At 40.9% G+C, this 26,619-nt stretch overlaps 1 long non-coding RNA gene across 5 annotated transcripts in view; it reads right to left on the bottom strand.

Annotated features, from left to right (window-relative positions):
* LOC127385881 (uncharacterized) overlaps positions 1 to 26,590 on the bottom strand; it is a 36,188-nt gene extending 9,598 nt beyond the window's left edge. For 2 of the 5 annotated variants that reach the window (XR_007889766.1, XR_007889768.1), the window contains exons 1-5: positions 26,202 to 26,590; positions 13,991 to 16,209; positions 2,285 to 2,437; positions 1,848 to 2,123; positions 838 to 952 (exon numbers count right to left, since the gene is read on the bottom strand). This is a non-coding gene — a long non-coding RNA (uncharacterized LOC127385881). The remainder of the gene's footprint in view (positions 1 to 837; positions 953 to 1,847; positions 2,124 to 2,284; positions 2,438 to 13,990; positions 16,210 to 26,201) is intronic. The other 3 variants (XR_007889769.1, XR_007889767.1, XR_007889770.1) reach the window with 3 other exon arrangements.
* Between the last annotated feature and the right edge of the window lie 29 nt (positions 26,591 to 26,619).

Genomic DNA, 26,619 nt, shown 5'->3' with positions numbered 1-26,619 from the left:
AACAGGACATAATAACATGTATTAGCAGTCTCTGATATTAATAGTAGAGATTGTCACATGATATGACAGTGATTAAAGTGGGCATGGATGAAGGTCTCCCTTTCTTCTGGGAGGCACTGTTCCCCTTTGCAAACAGAAAATAAACACAGCCCTTCCAGAGCATAAATGCCAATAACTGTGAAATTTTGATTAAATAATAGATATGTGTTCAGAAGCACTTTTTATAGTATGTGATTAAGAAAGATAACTAGACATCCTTACAGCTATAATGATAATAATTACCACAACACATAAAGTGTAGAATATGACACTGGAAAGGCCACTATTAACCTTTCCAAGGGTTGGGTTTTTTTTCCCCTGCGTTTTTGACGCTATGGACAGCAGTGTTCAGAGAACTAAATAAAACTATAGCTGTGACAGTTCTTTCCAGCCATTCTTTGGTGTGTTAAAGAGGATGTGCAGAGGGGAGTGAAATATCTTCTATTCAAAACAGATGTTTGTTTAATATCAAACATCTGGGTAGTGTTAGAAAGACTATTTTGCTAAGATTTCTGCAACTCTTGGTAATTCAGTTAACTGACAACAGTGCTTTCCTGTTCAAAATTAGGCCATAAATAACAGCTCCATGCCCCAGACCAAAGGCTTTTTTACTCCTAGCAAGCAAATTTAATGTCTCTAAAGTGTGATGCCACGTTGTCCAGCAGATCACATACGTTATCAGATAATGGTAATCTGTGAATTCCGTGTTATGACATCTCTGTGCCTTGCAGTTCTACTAGAGAATTACAGACTATACACAATTGATCATAAAAGCTGAACTGCTATTTTAGATCTTACCAGAATTACTTGGTGTGGAAGGCCTGGGTAAAGGGGTTGGGAAGGCAGAAAATACTGGCTGTGATGGCATCAATTTTTCCAATAACAGAAGCAAAAATGAGTGAAGTCCAGGATTCTAAGCATGAGACAAAGCAGAACATCTGAACACAATGAACAGTTAATAATGGTACAAATCACCTTAAAGATTCCTGTGACTCAAAAAGGAGGAGCTGGCTCTGCAGCTTTGTAATCCACCTGTAAAAGAGGCTGGCCTCTGTAAATCAGTCAAGCTTGCAAACATGCCACCTATGTTCAGTTCTGCTTTCTACATGATAAAAAAGTCCCTATTAGTCAGAGTCTTCACAGCTGCAAAAATCATTTTGTATGAAGGCAAGAAGATGCCATTATTTTAAATGATGGCATTGCAATGTGATAGATGGTGTGAAAGAAGGCTGTAAATTACAGGTCAGCCCTCTGCAGTGTCCTGCAAATAACACAAGCAATCCAGTAGTCCAAGCTGCTCAGGATAGTGGCTTCAAACACATTAATTAAATCAAATTGAAGTAAATTCAGCTAAGCCAAGATTTCTTCAACAATTTATTATTGAAAACACAATTAGCTGGAGGCATTTGGAGGAGTTTTGTAAAATCAAAGGCTGCACTGCAATTGAGAGTAAGTTTTCAAGCCATCAACTCATTAATAGCAGAAAGTGGATGTGCTGCTGCAAGGCACCAAATCAGAACTTAAAATAAAAATAAAAAAAAAAAGGAACTTGTTACTGTGACTTCAGGAACAAATTCTAAATGTGAGACTGTTTCCAAGCTGCTGACACCAACTCCCTAACTTCATTGTTAAAGTTGAAACTCAGAGCCCCTCTACCCAAAACTGTTGATCTTTGGGGCAGATTAAGCAGCTAATATATACAGCTATTGGGTTCACATCTCTTTTGACAACAGTTACCCTGATTTTTCAAGATTGATTTCCTAACTCTCATTCTTTCAATTTCACTATTGAACTCTCCTGTTACTCACTTTCTGCATTGTGCTGGATGCATCAAACAGAACCGTTATTGGAATAAGAGCATGTTAGCCAAACTCAGGCCATAAGAAAGAAACTGCTGCTCCAGGTTTCCCAGGGCTGCTCCTCCACACCACCCTGGGGACCATGTACTCTGGCATCACAACTTCTCTGTGAAAGGAGCTTTGAGTTCAGTCCACAATAGCTGCTGAAAGGAGCAAATAGCAGAGGCAGCGAAATGTTCTTTAACCAGCAGAGCAGGGCATGACACTCTCTGCGGGAGAGAGCAGCTGTATAGGCACAAAGGAAAAGTAATTTTACATTACATGTCTGTTGGTAGCGAAGATTCCCATGTTAACCATTCCCATGTTAAGTCTGCAAGAGTGCCCCAACAATCCATGGACCCATGAAACTTTTGTCATAGTAGGAAGAAAATTTAAGCCAAACTGACCTGTTAATACCTGAACCTTGCTATGCAGAAACATAGCAGGAATCCATCTCTGTCCACCCCAGGATTCATATTATTGTAGGTCATGAGTTTCACCAGCTTGATGTCAAAAGACGTTTGAAGTGCATGCTGTCACAACTTTGAAGTAGACTTCACCTGGATGTTCAAAACAGTCTTAGTGGTAAAGAATCATCTTCCTCCTACTCATATACAGTGCCTATTGATGTGGGCTCTTTGTAAACTGAAAGTAAAAGTTCACTTTGTGTTCTGTCTGAAGAAAAAGATACCTTTCCATTAAATTCTGGTTAACACATCTGAGTTTGTTCAAAAAGAGGACTTAGGCTTCTCTGATTCAGCTAAAGGCATGTAGACATACTAGATTTCATCCTGCCCAGTCCAAGCTGTCAAAAGTAAGCCAAAGTCCACATTCACTACATAGTGTATATGACACAGTGTCCAGACTGGCAAATTCACCTGACCATTAACTGAGTATTGTCTTAACATTGTCATCAGTGACTAGACCCCAAGAACTGGACTAACATCTCAATGTGAGTTGGCAGTGGCTTGCTGCAGATGCAGAAACCATGGAGAATGGACTGAGGTACGGACAGTGCTGGTACCTGGTACAGGTCTATTCTACTGGAGCAGCAAAGCAAAGAACTGCTGTCAAGGAAGATGGATCACACTTGCTGTGCCAACACTGAGAAAGCCTCAGTTGAACTTTCCTGATTATAATGTTATTATAATACAAAAACACACCTCCTGGTAAGAAGCTACCCGCCTCCAAAGCTGGCCACACCTTGGACACTCCTCTCTGGGCATGCGTGGAAGCCTCACTCCAGACAGGTGGAGATCGGCATGTTTCCATAGGACAGAGGTGGAGTGGAGGTGGGTCCAAGGAGGGGCAAGGTGTGCTACCCAGGATAAAAGATGGTTCCTTAATAACCAAACTTTGAAGATCTTCCCCACCGAGAGATCACAATGATCAAAGAAGAAGCAGAGGAACGTCTTCTGGATTCAGGACCATAAGTACACCTGTGGCCCCGTGATGGTAGCGATTATCCTCTTTCCCCCGCTTTTTACCTCATCTTTCCTATTCTTTCTTCCTTTCTATCGCAAGCCACTTGACAGGCAAGACCAATAAAGTCATTGTGTGTTGATAACTTAACTCTCTGGGCCTGTTGCTGTTTCATTTTTGTGCTTTGGGATCACAGCTGAAATGAACCATCACAAGTCCAATGAAGAGTGGACCATGACAACATAGATCCTACCTCATCTAAGGTTATGAATTGTCATCTGTGCTGCTTCCTCTCCTGTACTACATTGAAAGCAGAGGTAGCAGGGTTAAGGAATTTTGCCTTCCCACCCTCAGATGCATTTAAGTGAATCAACCCAAAGGAGAAAATATTTGGTAATTTAATTTTAATTGCTACTGACTTTCACTGCTCTTTGCTTGTAGAATAGAAGTAAAAATGTTAATGTAGTGCAAGGAAATAATATGACTGCCTTTGGTGACTTTGAGTAGGAAGTACCAGAAATCTCAGGCAGGCCCTGATAAAGCTACATTTATTTAATTATTTTTATTAAACCCCTGCTTATCTCCAGCTCTGGGGCCATTGCATTTCAGGTTTTATCTTAGTCTGATTTGCCAAGGAAATAAAAGTTATGGTGTTCTCCAAATTTGTGTGTGCTCGTTTCTCTTTGTAACATTGGAATTCAGTGGCAAGTTTCAAACAAAATACCTAAGACACCCTATAAAAATTTGACTCCTAATGAGTTTTGTGGAAATAGCAGATCAAATAGAGTGAAACTCAAATAAATCTTCTAATATGGAAAGGATACAAACTGATCGCACCGGCATCATTAGATAAGAGCAATTCCAAATCAGTGTGAGACATTTCAAATGTAATTGGTGGAGAAGCTTCAATCAGAGCTCATATCTAATGAGCCTCAGACAACCCAAGCTGAAGACCCAGGGCCAGGACAGCAACATTCAACTTCTCTTATCATTTGGCAACCTGGAGTTCCTAGGCTTGTTTAATTTAGAGGGAAATTTTCAAAATCACCAAAGATGACTGGCAGCAAGGGAGGTGCAACATTTAAAGTTAGCCACTCTCTGCCTGTAAAACATCATAACCATACAAAGAAATTGTGTGAATTTTCTGGGCTTCCTCTTTTTCTTCCAGATCTAAGTTAAAGATGTATATACCTTTGGTGACAAAAGGCAACCAAGTAAAAAATAGTGTCTTCACTTATCATTAGAACAGGACTATATCCCACCTTTTAAAAAACTGAAACAAACTGAGGTGAAAGCATGAAGAGAACAAGCATTGCACAAGATTTGGCAACCAGCTTTTGTGATGAAAAGTTAAGGAAATTAACCTTGTTTAGAGTGGAAGGGAGATGGAAGAACAGTTTCTAGACATGGGAAGAGATAGCAAAAAGACCATTAATCCATGAAGTCACAACAGAAAATAACAACTACAAGTAAATGATACCCTGTTTTGAACTCAGTGTAATCATACCCTGCACAAATCCCTTTGTGTCAGGCTTCACTGGCAACTCTGAAAACAACAAAACAAAAAAAATAGATGAAACTTTTGTCCCAATCCAGCTCCATATATAGCTCAATAGTACATAATAGGATGCTCATCCCACCAAAGGACAGATATTTTCTACTCCCAGGTATATAAGGGCTCCCTTTGCTGATCTGAGTTACTGTGTGGTGCCATGCGGGAGTCTCACCCACTCAATTCTCAGATTAGGTGAGGTGACCTCATTAAAGCAGGCCCCTGCTACTGCCCAGGGTTGTAGATACTTACTTCCTTGTAATTCATACATGGAAGGAGGATGAAGCAGGTGAAGATAGCAAGATCTGAATGTACCCAGATGACTATAAACTGGAACAGCTATTTGGATGAGTGGATTAGTAAATCGTTAAATTAATCCAATCACAATGCAGGGGAAAGGACTATATTAAGCTTTAAAGGTCCCACAGAAGCAAGGTGTTCTGCAGAATACATTAGGGTTGAGGAAAATCGTGAAGTACATTGTTTATCAAACATACATACACATAATTTATTTCTCAAATATACAATGACAGTGCTGATTATATTATGTACTTATGAAAGGCTCCTCACCAAATCATCTGTGCCTATTTGCAGAGGTGTTTCACAGACAGCTTTCAGATTGTATAAATTACATTCAGGATCTAAGTGAAGTAAGCTGAGCCAACTGGATACGTGGCAAGGATTAATTATGGAACTTTTCTGAATTTCACTGCTCATGGACAGGCGTGATGTCTGACAAAGTATTTTTTCATAATTGACAAAGAAGATATTACTATTTACTGATACCATAAGCACACAGAAACTGTTCTGATGTCCAAGAGTAAAACATTCAATATGCAGTTAAGAGGTTTCTAAGAGCATGTATACAAACTTTAGGTAGTCCCATAAAAAGCAAAGCCTGAGCAATAAAGAGTAAAAATTAGCTTGGAATTTTTTTCATGTTCTCACTGGTCTTGATTCCGACCACCTGAAAGCTGCTAGAAGTATTATCACTGCCAGTACTGAAACACGAGAAGACCTCAAGCTGCTCTTGAAATATTACCGCTGATTTCTGGATGTGAACTCACTGACTTTGTAGACATGAATGGAATTTTGCCATGTGTTTTTAAACTGCTTTTTCAAATTTCTAAATCTGAGATGTGCTTTAAAAACTCGCACACACTCTCTCACACACACTTGTGTAGGTAGAGATCTCTGCTATTAGTGGAAAAATTTGCTTTTCTGGCAAAAGTTCAACATGGTGAGACCTTTCTGTCTCCTTCATAACATGATAAAATGCCCACATGAAATATATTAGTGTATTCCAGGATGAGGCACTTCCAAGAAATTGTACAGGGCTGTTCCTTGGGCAGGAAATGGGACAGGACAGCAGCTTTCCTTACTCTTCACCACCCCTCAGGTCAAATTTCAACCCCTTAAAGTGTGTTATGCTGATGTTGTTGTTGGGAAAACAGCTGTAACATGGGATTCCCATGCTTAGTGGAAAAGTTTTGTGCTGTCTAATAGCCAGAGACCCAAATAACCAGATAGGCACTATGATGTCTGAGTCATGCACCTGATGTGTAAAATAATTTTCTTGCTAGAAAAGCAAGCCTAGTTTTCACAACTCCCTTTTGTGAATTCCAATAATTATTATTTTTTTAAAATAGAAGAAGTCACGACACTCTGAGCTGCACAGTGATCCCCATCACTTGCTTTAGTGCCCAGCATGCCCTTAACAGGACACCTTGAACATGTGTTCAGCAATTAGATGGGTTTTGCAGGTTTTTGCTAATATATAAAGGAAATATATTTGCTAATATATAGAGGAGAATATAAACACTGTTCCTTATGTTAATGATTTGCATTTCTAATAGCAGACTATAAGTACTGCCTGGGTTGATTGAGGTCCCTTTCTTACAAAGCTAGAGCTGAAAGCCTTCTGACCTGAACCACAGTTTTGGAGAAACCCTGGGGATATTCTGGATACAGACAAGCCCCCAGGGGTCTTGCTTATTTGCTAAGAACAGTCCTGAATGCTTGACTGTGTGAGATTCCAAAAATATCATGTAGCATCAAACTGACTTAAAATTTCCGTTGGGGACCTACTGCTCCCTTGTCAAAGATATTTGTAACAAAACAACACCACCAACAACAACAAAACCCTACCCAAAAAAAGTCCTGCAGGGATGACTAAGTTGCATCAGTTCTCCCAGAGGTATAATGTATACAAATCAAATCAAAATATAAATCATTCCACCCTGTTGTGGGGTTTATGCACAGTTTCTTTTAATAAAATATGCAAATATTTTGCAGTAAATTGATTTCCCAGTTTCAGTTCTCTTATCTCTGTATTTATTATTCATGATTCTTCTACTCCCCCTCTTAAACAGATGAAAAAAAAAAAAAAAAGGGAAAAAAGCTGTGTAGATTTCACTTGCTTTTAGGAACTAGCTTTATTATTGTTATTATTAGCACAATTTCATACTCCTAGGAGTGAAAGATAAATGTAGATATTACTTCTAATCTCAACCAAAGCTAACAGGTAATACAATGACACCCTCTTTAATGCAAATCACTGCAATAAATGACTACATAGCCCAAGTGCTCTACTGCATTACAAATTGTAATGAAAGTTTGAATTGCTGAGCAAAATGACTGTTGTTTAACCTGTGACCAAGCTGGATTGTATCAGTTCTGTTGTTAAAGGTGTACACACCATGACTGTACAGGAAATAAACCTAAATATTCCAGATATATAAATTTGTTGCTAAATAGAGTTTCAGCTTTAACAAAAAAAAAAAATTTATTTATTTCCTGTAGGAAAGCAAGCAGCTAAAATTGCTGATCAGTTTCATATTGCATTAGCCAATGTATGTAATTGCTGTTTTCCATCACTACATAGTTAACAAGTTCTGCAGCAGAGAATCGGGACAGATGAAACCTGGGTACGCTGTTGTGGTGGCTGTAGCTGGAGGTATCTGGTGAAATAAGAGACAGAAAGATGAGGGAGCCACTGAATGTAAGGGTGGCAGAAGAGGAGCAGCTCATCACATGACAGGAGGAGGTCAAAGACAAAGGAAAGAAAAGGAAGAATGAGATACTGAAAAGAACCGTTAGGTATCAGTCCTGAATAGAGAGGAGACTCCATTACACCACAGGTAGTTTAAATATAACTTATTACAAGCATAGGCTCCAAGTAAGCTCCTTTTTTGCCAGCTTTATACAAATGGAGCTACTTTCCATTTAATTAGGCATAATGATTTCTTCCCATTAAGAACCTCAGTGGATTACAGGTCTCGTTTTTTAAAATGTGTCTGTGATTTAGCAGTTCAATTGCCTTATGAAGGATTTAAAAGTTTTATTCCTTTGCAAACAAGGAGCCAGGCCTGCAAATATTCTGATAGGAATTATACTTTAGTAACAAACTCTAAAGGAAAATAAAGATTTTTATAGATATTCTAGGTTTGTTGGACCGGTTCAAAGATTAAACTACATTTTCTTCTGATACTGCGTTGCCTTAGAGGAGTTAAGGTGACTGTAGCCATGAATTTTGATCTTTGCAGAAACAATATTTTCATCTAAAAATTCCTCAGAAGAAAAATCCCCAGCAGGACTGTAGAGTGGGCTGTTTGTGAGAAGAGGGCTCTGCAAGGTTTGGCCCAAAGCACTGAGGATCAGATTCTCTCTCAAGTTAAAGAAATTGTGTCAGCACAGAATCTGGCCTTAGGTATCAGTGGTGAAAAGAGACTACATTGCAACTGCATTGGCATTGCAAATCAGATGGGGAAAGAAGGAAAACTTTACAAAAAAACCCTGAGATTTCTTTCTGATCATTCCATTTCTTCTCTGCCAGAAAACTGATGGGGTTTGTCTCTGCACTTCAGCATCAGCTTTCACCTGGCGTAAATCCCCGGCTTTAAATGGAATGGCATCATTAAGCTAATGTGATGACATGGAAAGTCACACTCCTATCTCTGGAAAAGACTTGCAGGTTTATTCAACAGTAGAATAATCCTCTTTGCAGCCTGTCAACAAGTTATTTACCATTGGTAGGTTTTTTGATCTTTACTTTTTTGACAGGCAAATAGGAAGTTTTTTCATCAGAGAACCTGACACATTACTAGAAATTATGACTGGCCATCTGCTTTTTCTCTCTGGTCTTACCCAAGTTGCTCCTAGGGTTTATCTTCTCTGCAGTGATGCACACCAGGCCCTAAAGCAGAGGTCAGGTGTGGCAGTGGGTCAAGGAGGAGCAGGCTCCAGCCTGCTGGGTTTCTTACTGTGGTCAGCTATCGCATGCTGCTGCTTGGCTACATCCAGCACAGAACTTTTTATATTACTATTTTATTAAGATGTAAATTAAATTTAAAAAGCTCTGCAAAAGAAAAGTCTGCTTAAAAAAGTTTGTTCTTGTTGCAGAGTATTATCTGTAAGTCCTCCAGCTAGGCTAAAAGCCTATCCCACTGCTCCTTGGGATTTCTAGTGAATTAATAATGTCACTGATGAATATTCAAAAGTAGGCAGCTATTGTGCCTCCAAGCACGTAATTAATTATTCATTACACATTTTTATTCACTGAATTAAAAAACACGGGGTGCTCTGGGAAATGAAGTGTACTTCACTGCAGGGGCATGAAATTCTACACTGCCCCTTTAAGGATTATTACTCTGTATTTATAGTTGCCAGGGCAACATAAATGCCGGGCAATTAGATCATGGGTTGTCCCCGAAGACTGATGGGATAATAAGCAGTAGTCAAGTATTAAGTTGACCCAGTAAATGTCCCACATGAATAAACCTGGGCTAGGACCACAGCTGGCATCTTTCAAATAAAACTTTTACATTAATATAGTTTAAAAGGTGCATTTATCCGGGAATTGAACATACATCCACAGTGGGAAGGCTGCAGAAAAGGCTAATACTACTTCCTGGTGGTGGTCCACAGGCTTTGTTCCTCGGGATGGGCTTTGTGCAAAGTTAGGAGCATATTGAGCCTCTAAAAAGCTAGAAGAAGCAGGGGGAGCCTCTCATTTACCTCCTAAGAGCCAATATTCTGTGCCAGTAGAAGGTGGGTTTTTTTCCCCCTAATTATTCTGCAAAACTCACTGGTGGGGGAGGAAATCAGTCTTGTTCTGGGCTTTAAAAAACAGGCATTAAAATTTGAAAACAAAAGAAAACAAACAACAACAAAAAAAACACACCAAAAAAACCAACAAGAAACCAAACCAAAACCAAAAACCAAACCCAAACCAAACCAAATCAAAAAAACAATAACAAACAAACAAAAAACAACAACAAAAAAGAAAACAACAACCAAAAAAACAAACAATACCCAAACAAGCAAAAAAAAAAAAACAACCACAAAACCAACCAAACAAAAAACCCCAACTATTTAACTGGGTATGGTTTGGCCTTAAAATCAGTTTAACAGAAAAACAGAGCCAAGAGAACCCCTGTAAATTATTACCTACAAAAGAGTTGTGTTACTGAAGGCATTATTTTCCTAACAGTAAGTGTGATCTATAAATATCAAATGAAAAGGACCAGAGAGATTCCCCTAAACTACTTTCTTCTTTTTTCTTTTTTTTTTTTTTTTCTTTTTTTCAGTTTTGTTGCAAATATCAACTTCAGATTGTTGCTGGCTACTGGCCATGCTTTTTTCACTTAATCAATTTTCTGCAAAGCCTTCCATGTAATATCAGGAACTTCTTTTTCTCAAAACTATTTTCAAATTAAATAAAAAATAAACTGTGGAGAACCCTTCCCCCACATTATTCCATTTTTTTCCCCATTAATACTAGCTATATTATAATTTTTTTAACTTAATGCTTTCCACTGTCCCCACTGGTGACACAAGGTGATGGTTTTATTGTGCTGTTAGATCACTAATTTTGTAGAGGAAAATGGGAAAACATAGCTTATCTCTGCCTGCAGACACTTGGCTATGCTAGAGCATGAAATAGTTCTCAGTTAGAGATATAGTAATGCTTTCTATAGTTTTGTAATATAGGGAAAAAATACAATTCCCAGGAAGTATAATGCATCCTTCATTGTAAGAGGAAAGACACATTTTATCAGTGAGTGTGTGTGTGCATAGATTTATCCAAACGTGTAGATACACATCACATCACCCCAGACAGTTGAATGCATTTGCTCATTCATTAAAATTATGTTTATATAGAATGAAATTACTAGCTTTGTAGTGAAAATATTTTAAGGGAGAAAGCAAGTGCTCAGACACAATTTTTCTATGACAGTATTATTTGCCAAAATGTCCCTAGCTTTCAACAGACTACACTTTAATGATTTGGGTCATAATTTTAGCCAGCAAGCAGGGAGATGTACCTTTCTCCTAAAGGGGAAAGGGAGGTGCACTGTATATTGCTGAGGGGCCCAGCTTGGCCAGACACCTTGGTCAGACACAGAGCAACATGGCTTTGAGACAAGAAGAATCATGTGCTTGAAGTTAAACATGTGCTTAACTATTTTTATGTTATCAGATCCTGGGAGCTGAACAGCTTATCAAACTGAACTCCAAGTCTGGTGATGGACATGGGTCACCCCTATCACACAGGATGGGAACAGCAACCTTGTGTGCTCAGGCAGGAATTTGTTCAAGAGGTGGAGCAAGTTCACCCCTCAGCATAACCAGAAATCCTGAGCTGCAATACTCAAGAACATTCACCCTGTCAGGGCTCTCCTCAACCACATAAAGAATCTGTGGGGCTGGCAAACCCCAGGATATCAGCTCTCCTGCTTTTAATACTTACTGTTGAGTCCTCTGTGTATTTCCCAGTGATAAGTGCAGAGGTACACAGGAATATTTCTAGGTACAAAATATATTCATTTTCATACTTATAAATATGGATGTGGTTATATTTTATATATGTGTATACAGACACTAAAATGTAAAGTGTCTGGAGCAAATTAATTCGGTTGCATTCATGGATTTGAAATATCAGCAAAATATCATTTCTAGCAATTATTTTTAGCTACAGGTAAATGATAGAGGACTAGCTGCTTCAGCAGCTTGTATCTGTTTATTAATTACAAGAATGTGAAAATTTGACAAAAACAATTGAGTTTTCTTTCATAGCATTGTGAATCTCAGGACAATCTCCTGCAGAATTGGCCATTAATTCTCCACTTGGACGTAGTCCACCGGAAATCTGACAAAAATCAGCCACAATGGATACATCTGCATAATTCTGGTCTGGTCTGTTGTTGCAGGAAGACACAGAATAACAAGCTGATGGAGAATCTCTGTCTTGCGTAATGGCTAGGAAAATTAGGAACTGTCCTAGTCTGCAAGACCTAGCAAGAAAAACAGGATCAAATAGAGATGTTGATTTTTCTGCAAGGAATACACTATCCAGAGTTCAAAGTAGGCTCATGAGGAGATAATCAATCACTATATAAATAGCAACACTGAAGAGATGGGATTTAAAGGCTATAGCTTTGATCAGAGAAGTTATATACAGTGATTTCACAAGTTACGTCTTAGCCTCGTGACCTTCAGCTCTCACTCTGAAGTCCCAACAAAGTTCAGTCCAAGGCAATGAGAATTTTTCACCTTGAAGAAAGGACAGGCTTTTGTGATAACACTGTATTCCTGGACTGTGCAGATGGGCATTGAGTTCCCTTGGTAACATCCAGCTCAAGACAAGTAAGAGTCTACATAGCACATGAGAGGACTTCAAGTGAACTCGGAGTATCAGAATATTGACATTTAGGAGAGTAAACGCTAACTAAAGGGTTACCCAAACATAGCAACATCAAGATCCACCTTGGCAGTTTCCCAGGCAGGGTAACAACAAAATCTCATTAAGAGAAAGACACATACAGCCCTTATGGTGACTTGAGCATAAATCTTAGCAGGTCTATATAAGTGAGATTTTTGCTTTGGGTTTGTTTGTTTGTTTGTTTTTTCCTAGGTTTAACCATTAATGAACACTCAAAATAGAAGCCTTGCATTGCTAGGAACAGGCCTCCTGTCTTCCACGGGAGCTGAAGAAACTGCCTTTAACAGGTAACTCCTAAAGCTCAGACACACTAAGTGGAAATATCTGTATACTGAGGCATCAGGTCTTAAAACCAACAGGAGTGCCTGACTTTTTAGCCACAAAAACCACACGGAAACCAATGGCACATTTAGACTGACAGCAGTAACACTTTAGAGGTGCCTGTGCCAGTTGTGACTCTTGTTCCCCCAGTGAACAAAAGCTCCACATCAATGGCAGCAGCACCTGCCTCAGTGGCACAGTGCAAATAGAGCTAGGAATTCTGCAAGGTGCTGAGCTTCATAACATGAATACAGGAATATGCCTGGAGATATCAGCACCATCTGCCATTGCACAGCATTGACATGACTCCAAGGATTTAGCCAAGGCCATGACAGAGAATTGACAAAACAGGATGGGAGACACAGGTTTCCTAAATTCTCATCCTGTGTCTAATTCTTCTGTCCCTCCAAGGAGTTCAAGAATTTAACCAGACAGGTTAAGGTAAGGTGATGTGAATACAGATTTGCTCCATTGAAGGTACTCTTGATTTATAAAGGAGGAGCTAACACTGGGAAGGTTACATCCTACAGTCACTGAGTTATATGGGTTAAAGGAAAAGAGGGTTTGGAAAGGCATTTGTGCCTTCTAGGGCATCCACAGTGCAGAAGAGATTGGAAAGAACAGGAGAAAAGACTGAAGTTAGAGAAAAGGGTAAATTGTGCTCTACTAAAAGAGCATTACACAAATTATCATGAAGAATATCTACATCCCAGGCAACCCATATCAGTCAACCTAATTCTTGTTGATCAGGGGCACTTGGTAGAATATTCTATTGAAGGAGTCTGTTACATGACTTAATAGATCCAGTTATGTACAATCTTATGGCTAAATATTTAGAGATGTATGCATCTCTATATGTATATTGGGAGAACAACGAAAGACATTTTTAATCATCTGTCCAAGCAGTGGATCTATACTAGATGCTAGCAAAATGCAGACAGAGAGAGGAAAGGAATGGGAAAAGGAATTTTTCCCTCCCATTCCTGCAACTCTCAATCCTTAATTACAATACACAGATAAATAAGGAGACAGGCAGACAGGTAGTGAGAAGGGCACAGATAAAAGGGCATATATGTTTGAAGGAAACATAATTACCTGCTATTCCCTTGCTCTATGGAAAAAAGTTCAGAGTTTCAATACTGACAGAAGCTAAAACTTGATCCATAGAAAAATGTTCACTTCACTAGAGGCTGCAAAAGAGCCTCAGCAACTGACACAGAGGAAAGTTGTTCTGAATTCCTTCAGGCGGGTTGGAAGGCAGCTCTGACTTGAATATCGCAAGAGGCCTTTGAGGCATACAGATGCCCTCCTTTCTGAAAAGTTTTTCTTGGAAAGCAAACTTCCTCCTTTCAACGCATGCTTGGCAGAGAGGATTGCAGTCTACGCTTGCTGTGCATTTCATTCCAGAATCAGTGGACACAGCTCAACAAAAATTAGTAGCCTCTTTCCTGCTTGCAGCTTTTTATCTCAAACACAAGTAATCATCCAATTTGACCCTTCTCTCTTTCAGTTTTTCTTAATTTCACTTTCCTATCCATCCTTGCTAAATTCTCCTTCTCTCCTCTTCTTTCAGCCAAACCCAGCCTGAGAAAATGCAATACATATTCTTTTTCAAGCCCTGTCCCCTTGTAGCACAAAATACTCAAGAGTATCTGGAGATGAAGAGATTCCAGGCCTTCATCTCTACAGTGTAACGTGTGGTATTATTCCCCCTACCACCCTCCACTCCCCCCAGAACCTCTCTGTGGGGCAGGGAATAGCTCTTTTTCCACATTTCAACAACACCCAACAAGAGGAAACCCTGACTGAGCCTTTGGGCATATGTATGCTTAGCAACAATACTAAGATTATTTTGAAAACTCCATTGGTTGAACTGAAGGATCCAAGTTTGGGATGGAGGGTGTAGCCAGCAGGGCTCTGCTGGCCCTACATGTGTGGCTGCTGCTCCTTCTCTGCTCCAGCTCAACACCAGGCTTCTCCTACTAGTTTTTTTATTAACAGGGAAAACTTATATAAGGCAGTATTAGAAGTCCTTCTCTGTCATCATCTTCAGCCATGTCCATATTTTCTTTAGAGCAATAATTAAAACAACATATTCACCAGCTGGGTTATTTTTTTTCCCTAGATTTAATCTGTTCAGGCTCTGATTTACATATTAAAAACACTAATTAGCCCCTCAGAGTGTCTGAGCACGAATAGTGCAATAACTGGTCATGTAGTCACTAGAGACCACTCCCTAGTGCTTTTGGTAAGATCTCATGTATACAGCCTCAGTCTCTGGGTGGCAGAAGTGGCCATGTGTAGAGGGTTGTCTGCTTTGTTTCATAGCATTGAGGGACTGTAGTGCTGGATTGCTTCATTCTTGCATTTTTTCTTCTCTTTGAAGTGTCGTGTTTGATCTGTTTGCTTGTCTGCCAGGTTTTTCCCCTCCCCATTCCCCATTGCGTCACGAGCAGGAGACTGCAAGAGGACAGGCTGCCTTTGGCCAATGCTGGTGCAGAAAATTCCAATCCAATCAAAGGCATGATGGCCTTTTCTTGCAGCTTTGATGCAGCATTCAAACAAACAAGAACTGTACAATCAAAAAGAAAAAAAAATATGCAATAACTCTCTGAGCCGTTCTTCTGGCTAAGGGTTTTCTAAGGAACCATTTAATTTTATTTGCATGTTTAGAAGTCACCTACAAAATGGCTCATTGGTCTGGAAGCGATGTTGCATAGCCCAGTGTGAGAAGCCTGAGTCTGAATCCTGATTGTGCCTGTTTCCAAAGCTGCCAGGAGCTGTGAAGACTCTTGGGTGAGAAGGAAGCCTCTCTAAACCAAACTGACAGAGTTTTGAAACTCTGCTTCTTCCTGAAATTGTGTAAAAGCAAGACAAGCACCCCTTCCCAGAAGTCACTGTGAATATTGCCTGGTGTTAGAAGATGGAGAAGGTCCCATTACTCTGGGAAAGGTACAGGGCTTGTTTCTTCACATACAATGCTACCACATGAACATGACTCTTCTCTCTTGGGCAATGGAAGCTGGTATCACCATATGGGATTGAGCTGCACCAGACCCCTTGGAGGGATGTATGCACTGTATTTCATCAGTATGTTCCTTTGGGAAACACAGCAGAGCAATCAGGAACCAGGCAGGGGCACTTACCCCTCTTCTGAAGAAGCTGTGCCACGGGGCTATTTTGAGCCGAGGCTTGGGAGGAAGCAGGAACAAACCATCTAAATCAGTGTCAAGGGCCTCAAGAGATGATAAAGTTCTCCCCATTGCTTCACTCACATCTTCAATAATCTTGCATGAGAATCGTGACTCCAACACCTGCAAAACAAATGGTTTTCAGAACTTGTCTTGAGTATCTGTTTGAGTAAGTCCTAACACCAAGAAAAGGATTACTGAACAGCATTCTCCTTCCTCTGTTTGCTAGCTGACCAAGGAAAAGTGGCCTTAATGTTGTGATTAGCCCCTGAAACAGTTCAGTTGATGACTGGAACACCAGGGCACTAGAGTAATACAAGTACTCAGCACAGCAAGCCAGGGAAAGGCAGCATATAGGTAGATAAAAACAAGCCTGGGTAGAAGAGAGCAGAAAAAGAAACTTTCTTGAAGTTGTTGTCCTGGGTAAAACTTAGCGTTGTGATTCAAATAATGATTTTTGGTGTAATTATGTTTCTTTGCCTAGAGGAGCCCTAAAGCCTATGAGGAGTTGCAATACCACAGAGGAAAGAGGCAGATGGCACCTACTTAAGCACCAGAGGCTTTGGCCAAAAACCAAGACAAAATTGCCTTGGCTGTGCCACCATCTTTACTAGCTATTTTCTTCTTAACAACACTATACTTTTCCAAGAGTCCCATTTCAGAATAGGTTTTTTAAAAAGCTTGGATTCCAGTGTTTCCAGGAGCCAAAGCTTCAAGAGACCCCAGGAGACCGTAAAAGGGTATCTTGTAAAACTGTTGTCTTATCTTCAAGTTATAAAGGAAATCATGTAGTGGAGTGTAGGTCTGGTGACACAACTGTGTAAACCCTCTGCTTCCAACAGAGGCAGATACCCCTCACTTATTTTAAAACTTCATGCAAAGAAGTCAACAAAGCCCTTTTCATTTAAACTATAGACTCCCTGAGGCTATCAGAACAGATCCTCTGCCTAACAAGGGAACTCTTTGACTAATGCCAACTCTTGTGAAATGCCTCTCCAACCTCTAAATGGGCTGGGAATGCTCAGCAGATATACTATTTGACTAGTAGCTTTGAAATTACTACTGAGGCTTGACTATGCAAATGTCGTCATCCACAGTCTGTGTCTCTGTGATCTCAGTAAGAAAGCCCCAGCCACAGCTGGCCACATCCCACAAAGAGGAAGAGAATTACTGTATTTTAAGAACTCCTCCTTCAAAACAGGGCAAATCTCATCTTGAATAGATGAGAGCTGATTATGGTTTCTCAAGAAAAACCTACAGTTTTGCTGTCAAATCTTTGTAGAGAAGTATCTCTGAGAGCCTCAGAAAAGAGACTACCTTCAGTCCTCAAATAAAGGGCATAACTTCTTATACAAATTTCCTTTTAAAGAGTGTGTCTCAAGACTTGTTTATCAGGTTCTGTGATAATCCAGGTGGTTAATTTCCCCCAAACTTCCCTATAACCGAAGCCATATGTTTTGCTTTGATACTGATTCTATCGGTCTAAAAAATTTGGCAGGAAACATAATTGTAGCCAGTATTTACTGCACACTAGAGAACCACAAAAAGTTTTTAGTTTGTGTCTTCAGTTTGGGATGAATCTGCCTGAGAAATAACTGGGAGGGCTCCAAATAGTCAATACTATTAGCTGGTGCAAAAATCCCAGGAAATAAAACACCTTTGTTCTTCCCTGATGCACCTGCCTTAGAAGCACATGGTCTCATGCTTCCTCCTTTCACTCTTCCTCTTATGCCTTTATCACTTTCAGCTGTCAAATGAGCTGTCTCCTCCTTTCCTAGACCACTCAAACAACTTCTGCACTACTTTCCTCTTCTCAGTCTTTTAACCTCTCTTTTCTCACTCTATCAATGTTTTCTCCTCTTTGCTCTGATTTCCCTGAGAGAATGTATCTGGGCTTCATCTCATCCCTGTATTTCAAGTCTCTGAAATCTCATTGCCATTTTCAGTGTCCAGTCACCTTGGCAAGACTTGACATTTTATACTCAGCCTTTTTTGGCAATCTTCATAAAGGATGAACTTCACGAGATTATGAAGTAACAGCTCAACAGAGAAGCATGACTATTTCTCATTGCAAGTGTTTCACAGCAACCTCTCCTTGCAAGCTGGGGCAGCAAGACATCATGCTCAAGGTACTGTTGTCTGTAAGCACATTAGGAGTGTGTAGCTTTGAGAGGGTTAGGGGACAAGGGCTCACTGACAGTTTCTGGGATGTCCAGTACAGAAGTGGCAATCCGAGTTTCATTTTGTACCCATAACTTCAGTCTTCCTATAATGAAAAGGAAAACTCAGCTGCTACCAGCAAAGCAACACAAATTCATGCTTTAAAACCACACAACAATGCAAATTCTCAGGCAGCTCATGAACTGCATCAATCAGACACACTGCAAAGTATCCACATTAGCCACCACTGTCTTGGCAGAGCTGGCCTGACTGAAGTTTGTGGTGAAATAAGACCAATTGAGCAGCATGCGATGTGAGCTGTGCTGGGAATATTTCCCCATGAATCAGCTCTGTGGTCTCACATCCTGCTCTAGACCTCTAGGACAATTTTTCCCTCAAATTTTCTCTTTGCTGCATGGATCCAAATCCATGTGCATCTGCAGTTGGGGTAACTAAGACCATAACTCCCATTATATGTTTGCATTCTCATCACTGAAGAATGCAAGGCTTCCCTTCAGCTGCCTACTGCACTGTTACACACAGCACACATGCAATTAATTTAAAACAAAACTCAGATGTAAACACTACTACTGCCCATAGCTGTTTAAGACAAAGCCTTGTGCTGATGACCAGAGTATCTTTTTCTCTATACTGTGCAGTCTCATTTTTAGGTCTGCAGTCTGGATTGTGCTAGCAGAGTAGCTCTCAGCAAGCAGGACAAAGTCCACAGTGCCACATTATGGTAGCAGAAAGATGTTGCTGAAAATAATTGGGCCTGGCAGCCCTCAACTGGTTTCCAAAACCAGTCCATCAGTTCCAAGGCTCACCAAGTGTTTGGTCACTCTGTAAACCAGCCACATGCCTAGATATTGTGCCTAATTAACCTAGAATGAATTTGATTTAACAATGAATTTTTGCAACAAGCTGTTTCTGCTAAAAAAAAATAATAAAAAAAATCAATAAATCCTTTGTTTTATCCCAGTAACACTTTTTCCCTTTATCTCATCAGCTGTGTGGCTGCCAGTACCCACAGGTATTCCTCAGGGATGTGGCAGGAGACAACAGTACAACTGGCTTCTTGACAAGGGAGAGGTGTCCTGCCAACTGCTACCCATTGACTGGAGTGAGTGCTTGGCTCTGGGAAGCAAATGCTGTGGCAATATGCTCTCCCTGGAGAAATCCATCCTCAGAAGTCATGACTGGTGCTGAAATGTTCCAAGATTTCACTGCACCTTTGAAGCATGGAAGTTGAGCATCAGGGGAACCAGTTAAAAAATATGCATTTAACATGTTGGAAATAGCAATACTGTGCCTCTTCCCAAAACCATTTCTACAGTTTTTTGAGTTGGTTTTCCCTGCACTGAACCCCCGTCACCAGTAACTGCACACACAAGGCAGATCCAGACTCCAGGTGAAAGCTGTCTTCTGTCTGGTTTTAAGACAAATAATCCTTGGAGGAATGAAGATTCCCCATTCTAACAAGTTTGAAGATGCAGCAATCAAATCATTTTATGGTTACTTTGCTGGATCCTGTCTTCCCTTAAGTTCATAGTCACCTATAAACCAGTTCTGTTAACATTACACATTAACACAGGCACACACTATGCAAAAAAGCACATCTTCTCTAACTTGGAAAACAGAATATATACTGTCAGATGTGTCTGATTTAGTCTACTGAACACAGCCACTAGACTGTGGGTAATACAGTTAACCTGGTGGTAACTCCAGGCTCACTCCACTGAAAGTAGAGAAATCAAGCTACACTCTAACTTCAGTGATTTCTCTAAGACCAGTGTATGGTTCCAATGATTTAAAAAACTTCTAATGTTGGAAGAGCCAGAATTTAGCTACATGATTGAGGTTGGATAACACCTGAACACAAATACTGGGAAACATCTCAAGCATATGACATTTGAGCAGCAAGGATACCCAGGTTTCAGTGTTGGTCTCTTTGACCTTGAAAACAAAAGAGAATGAACTAGAGTTATCTTCTTATTCAAGAGGACCCTAATTCAGTCTTTTTTTTTCCCCAATCTACTTCATCTTGTGTTGTTAGATACATGTATTGGTGAGAGAATGCAAAAATATTCCCTTGGAAATAGAGCCTAAAAGAAATACATTACTTCATGCATGCATTTTGCCTCGTGGGATATCAGCAACTTTTAATCACTACATGAAATATTTCTTCCCACTAGCTAACTAGTTTGGGAGGAAGGAAGCTGATTTAAATACAATCATCCAAGTTTGGCCAGCCCAGCCTCAACTTCTGAGCAGTGTTGTCAGCCCTCCCATTCAGCGCTAGAAGAGTTTTGCTAGATTGTCTGCTTCCAAATCCTACATCCTCTAAGCAGCCCCCCGAGTTTCCTTCCAGCAAAGTCTGGAGTGGGGAGTTTGCTTCCATCTTTTGGCTTACACTGTAGCCAAAAGAGACAGTACAGAGCACATACCACCTCCAGGCATCAAAAGTCCCTGTGTCTGTGCAACATGGGACTGGAGTGGGAAGGAGCTGGCTTTTGCATGATTTCCAGACCGAATTTTTCTTGTGAGGGAGGGGGACAACAGTGCTGGCACAAAGTTATCCTCTTGGAGCATTTTACCCTTTCACAAAGCCCTCCCCAAGCTGTGAACGATCCAGCCCTCCAGGACAGCTCACATTTCTGACCAGATTGTGCACAAGGTTCCAGCAGCCGCCTGGAAAGTCACTCCAGCAATTAAGTGTTGGGAGATTTATTTATTTATTTATTTATTCAATAGGAAGGATATGGCCCACTGTGCGGGGTATTGCAGCCACCCTCCCTGTCAGGCCGTTTCACAGTAGTATCGTGGCGCCATGGAGAGGAGCTAATTGGATTTGTTGTCACCTCCCGAAGCTGCCAGGAGCTCACGTCTGCTCTGGTTACAGATGAAGACATCACGGTGACAGGCTTAGAGATGGCTCAGCTGGCATCCTAGGGCCACTAATAGAGCCATGTTGATTTAATGTCCGAGTGGAGAGGTGCAGACAAGCTGTTCAAGTTTTCTATTCCAAACAAAGCAGAGATCTGTTATCAGTTGTCTGCGGATCAGTAAACAAACTTCCATGTGGCTCTCACAGCACCTACCCATCGCTACAGAAGAATGACAAAGTATTTTAACATTGAGATGGTACTTTTAAATGAGAGCACTGTCTCTATGGTTTATATTGCCCTCAGGGAAATTAGTTAATTCCTTCATACATAAATTTTACTTAACTATGTAATTATGGATGAATCCTATTAGTCTTTAAATTGCTCAGTAGTTAAAAGGTGTGTGTGTGTTTTCTACATCTCTTTTTTGTGAATGTACAGATCATCCGCACTTACAAAGATTAAAAGCCTGTTTGGGGACTTTTGTTTGTTTGTTTTTTTCTGCTTTTAAGTGCAATCATAGAATTTATTTGAAGATGAGAGCATGATTTTTTTGATTCTTCTGTATTGTACTGTCTACTCTGAGCATAAAATTGGGCTTAGGCAGCGTTTCCTTTATCCTCAGCACTCTCAACACCTCTGTCAGCGCTCACCCTGGCCCCTGGCTGCATTCACATGGTATCACCCACCTCTCCCTTGTGCTTCATGTTAAATGATCACTCATGCCAGCGTGATGAGTGTGTGAAAGACAGCTCAGACAGGACAGTGTCCTTTGATACTCATTTTCACAGCTCTGAGCCAAGGCTGAAGTACAGCTCTGAGTGACTTTTTTGAGGTTTCAGCACCCAATGACACATAAAACAGACTTTCAGCAGCACTCAGGTCCCACTTATACACTTCAGGCTTAGTTTTTGAGAGCACCAGGAATCCTGTTATTCCTGCAGTCACATTTGAAGCCAGAGTTTCAAAGGAGCTCAGGTTCTCCCATCTTAGTGCCAAAATGAGACCTTTCCCTTGATGGCTCAAGGCAAATAGAACACTGAATAATCTGATCATGCCTCAGTCCACAGCCATTTATTAAACAGGCACATGGTTGTTAAAATCTCTGGTACTTCCACTGGTCCTGTTCTTCAGGAAGCGCCAAATTCAGTCACGTCCTGAACTTCTGAAAGGCAAGAGCACAGCCAGGAGAGTAAGGTGCTTCCAAAGTCCCACCAAGGAGGCCCTGTCAGCTGCCTCCACCATCATCTCCAGCCTTGGAAAGCAGTGAATCACCTGTTTGACTGACACCTTTGGATCTGAGGATAATTCAGGCTGGCAGGGACTTCAGGAGGGCTCTAGCCTAAGCCCATGCTCAAGGCAAGGCCTTTATCCCAGACCAGGTTGCTTAGGGTTTTCTCCAATTGAGTCTTGAAAACTTCCAAGAAAGTGTTGTACTTGTCCATCACCACACTGAAGTGAGCCCAGTGGGAGAGCTAAAGAGCTCAGGTAGAAGAGTCACAAGGATATTGTCTGGGATGAGTTCCCTCAGGCTAGAGGTTGCTCCTTTTTCTCTTCTCTCATGCCCTGCATGCTTGGTGACCTGGGGCAGCTCCACGGAGATAGGACAAAGGGAGGAAAGATGGTATCTATGCAATAAAGATACCAAAACTGCTTTCCTCCTGCTTGCCACTTATTGACACAGGTACCCATTGTCAGGGTGAGCCTCAATAGGCTGAGAGTAGTATTTAGAAGTCTGGACACAGAGCAGCAGTCTGTCCACACTCCCTGGAAGCCAGAAGGAAGGCTGAACACTGGCCTTGTGCTCAGACCACTGGAATCCACTTCCTTCTCTGCAAACAGTTATCTCCTGGATGTCTTTATCTGAAGAGTGGGCACAAAAAAAAAAAAAGCCTCAAACAAGCAAAGAACGTGAGAAAAATTGGACAGACTGAACATGCCCTCTCTCCCTCTGAGGGCTCTGCTGTGTCTGAGGCAGCTGACCTAAATGAGAGTCCCAATTGACAGTCCTGCCTCACTCATAATTTTCAACAGAAGTCATGCCCAGCCATGTGTGGCTATCCAGATGGACATCAAGGTGTTTCTCAGCTGTCAAGGCTCTGAGTTAACCTTGTCTGGTCCCATTGCCTAATGGCACAGGAGGATGCAGCACCTGGGATACTCTGCACCACCAAGGAGGACATCCTGGTCCCTGCCCAACTGGCAGCTGCCCTGAAAGCAGGGACCACACTACTGAAGGCAAGGGTGGTATGTAGGAGCACCCACGTATCCTCAACAATGATGAAAATGTAATAATGAAGAGGCCCACTGGAAGGCCATTCCAAAAATCCACAGGTGACTTTAAAACATGGTTGCCCCATGCATGTTGCCCTCTGAGGTGTGGATGGAGCCTCCACATAGTACAGAGAAAACGAAGAAAAGCTTTTGTGAAACTGTGAGTCCAAGCCAGAAGCTGTTTTGAGAATAGTTCAGGGACACAAGGAACACTGGATTTTGGTGGCTTCCAAAAGTCAGCTATTGTCCCTTTCTTAGAAATGTAGATCAGGATTTTTTGTGGTACTGCACAGAGGGACACTAAACAGTTGGGTGATACGATAGGGCAAGCTTAGACCAAATCCTCTTCACCAGAGGGATACCTGCTGTCTGAAAGCCTGTGGAAAGTCACCTCCTACTACAAGCTGACCTCTCACACCTCCAAATTGCCTTTTTCAAGTGGCATTAGGGGCATGTTTTTCTTTTAAGGCAGTAGATTTTCATCTTTAACACATCTTCATTTTCTGGAACAGCAGGAACTGTACTTGGAAAAATGGCCTAAAGAAGGGACACCACTTCTCAACCCTTTTTTTCTAAAGGGAGCCTTCTATCTGGTTACCATTATCAATAATCTCCACTGACACTTACAGTCTGGATAACTTGGACAGATTTTCCCTTTCTTTTCTCTAGGCTCCAGTTCCAGCTCCTTTTGATAATCTTCCCCAAAGCTGTTAGGACAAATGATTCCAGCTTCATCTACATTCCCTCATATTAAATGAGCTAATTTGTGTGTTGTAGAGTCACTGAGTAGATTAAACAAAGCCACCCGGCTGGAGACACAGTGCAGTACTCCAGATTTTTCAGGCTAAACATTTATTCTGAAAAATAATTCAAAAAGGATTTGGACTCAGATCTGGATTAACTGAATTAAGAGAATTCTGGCTCCCAAGGGCTGGCTGGAACATTTCCTTTTCTTTTCAGGCATAAGAAAAGGAGGGTGTTAGAAAACTTCAGAAAATTATTACTCTAGATACAGTACACAGAGGGAAGGGCTACAGATAGGGCAGGTAAAATGAATATTTTAGCTCCTACCTGCTGGTCTCTACATGACCTTTACACTTAGCTGAGAGACCAGTTAGGAGCATAAACCTTGGCCAAGGGGGCAATACACTCCACAATTCTCAGTAAGTAGCAGTCTTCAAATTCCCACATTTCTTATGGCCAGGAGCAGTGTGAATAAAACACAAGCCACCTCTGGAGTAGCAAGTCTCCTGTTACATCTGTGTGCTAGGTGTAACCACCTTTTCCAGTGCTGTAGCATTATCCCCAGGTTCATAGACCTGTGTGCTGTAGCTTTTGCATGGAGCTGACCCCATGCTTCCAGTAACACTTTACTAATTCACCTGTTTGTGTTCAACCAGTCTCTGTCTTGGCCAAATGATCAGCACAGTCCCTGGAGCACACTTTGCTCTTCTTTTGCTTGTGTCCACAAAGCCCTCCAAAACTCAGGGCGGAATTAATATAATGTATATACATTGACACAGACTGCCCTGGCTGTGCCTGGAATTTGGCTTAAAGTTGAGTAACCGGAAGCTAACTTCATCAGTGAGAAGGCAGGACATGAGGAACAGCATCTGATTGAGCAAAATTATCTAGTATCACTCCTCATGCTCACAGCACTTCTAGCTAATGCTAAGGAAGTTGAACACAGCTCATTTTCAACTTCATTCCATTAATAAAGCAGTGAAACATAAGACCATGCGGTCTTCTTTCTCAGCTGTGCTGCGTATTTCATGCTTTTCTAGAGGAATTTATTTAAAGTAATTAAGTTTGATTTTATTTCTACTAATGGCTGGTTCCAGAGCTCTGTTGCTAAATGCTGCATTCCTGGGTCTCCTTCTCACCTGGGGCTTTATCATCCAGGGCTTTCCAGCCTAGATTTCTCTTTCCCACTACCACAAAGGGGAGGCATCCTTCACCAAGACTACGAGAAATTTAAAAACACAACACTCTTTTCTCATACAGGTAATTCAAACAAGATGGTTAACATTTAATCACAGCAATAGTCAAGCATATTTTATGTATTTATGTATTTGCTCCTGCAATTTTACTCTAGAGCCAGAAGCAACAGAGTCTGCTGCTCATCAATAAAATCTGTTCACTTCCACCTTCCCAAATGCTTTTTTTCCCCCCTCAGATTTAACAATTAATCCATTTTTCACTTTGGTAAGGTCCCAGCTGATTGAGTAGCCACTAGCTCATCACCACCAAGCTGTCTCCCCAAACAAGTCCTACCTATCTGCTATGACTATTTAGTCATAAAAGTAGTAACCAAAAGCTTGCTATAGCAGTCAGCATTCAGTGTGCAAGAAGCAGGCTGGGGCAGCTGACCAAAGTACATCACTAAGCATAGGGGATCATCTCCTGAAGTCCTGAATGACAACAACTTGCAGTATGAGAATCATGGGAAAGGAATCTAAGCAGAATCTAAAAGTGGTGGCAAAACACTGCATTGTGTCACTTGCCCCACTACATTACCCAAGTGTAGGCTGGTAGGCTTTTTTACAATAACAGATGACATAAAAATTGAACCTTTAGCCAAAGGCTCAAGCCAGGTTCAGTAATCATGTTTAATTTTAAATACATATACTTCATCCAACACTGAAAGGAACCCATTAAGTTGTTAATGCCATTGAAGATTTGCAGTGTTCAAACATGGCAAATGAACATGATACAGCAACATAGCACAGATGACAAGGAATACTACATGCAGTTAGAAAAACAGGAGAAAGTTTTAGATATGCTGAATATAATTACCTAAATTGGTGTCTCCGAGGAGGATACAACAAAAGTCCCAGTTCTTGCAGGACACACACAGAAACCAGACCCAGAGTCCTTTCTGTGATGGAGGAGAATTAGCAACTTCTGAATAGGCAGAATGTCCTTGTTAACTACACAAAACAACATTTCTTTTTCCAGGGAGTCTCCTTCTGCTAACTACAGGGATGTGACCAGGTCACAGCCTGGAGCAGTGTCACAGCACCAGCCAATTCCAGCTCAGATTTCTGGTGGCTACTCTGCCACTGTTGATTATAACCTTACTATCATGGAGGAAAAATGTATATACATGCTTCATATTTGGAGGCATAAATTCTAAAATGAATCATCAAATAGCTTATAGGCAAAATTAAAATGTTCAGAGCCAGCAATCCAGAAGGTGTAAAAGAAACCTCTA

This window comes from Apus apus, chromosome 5 (assembly GCF_020740795.1).
Source record: "Apus apus isolate bApuApu2 chromosome 5, bApuApu2.pri.cur, whole genome shotgun sequence".
NCBI classification, from domain to species: domain Eukaryota; kingdom Metazoa; phylum Chordata; class Aves; order Apodiformes; family Apodidae; genus Apus; species Apus apus.
Note: the sequence above shows the minus strand (reverse complement) of the source record. Positions and strands in the feature narration are given on the sequence as shown.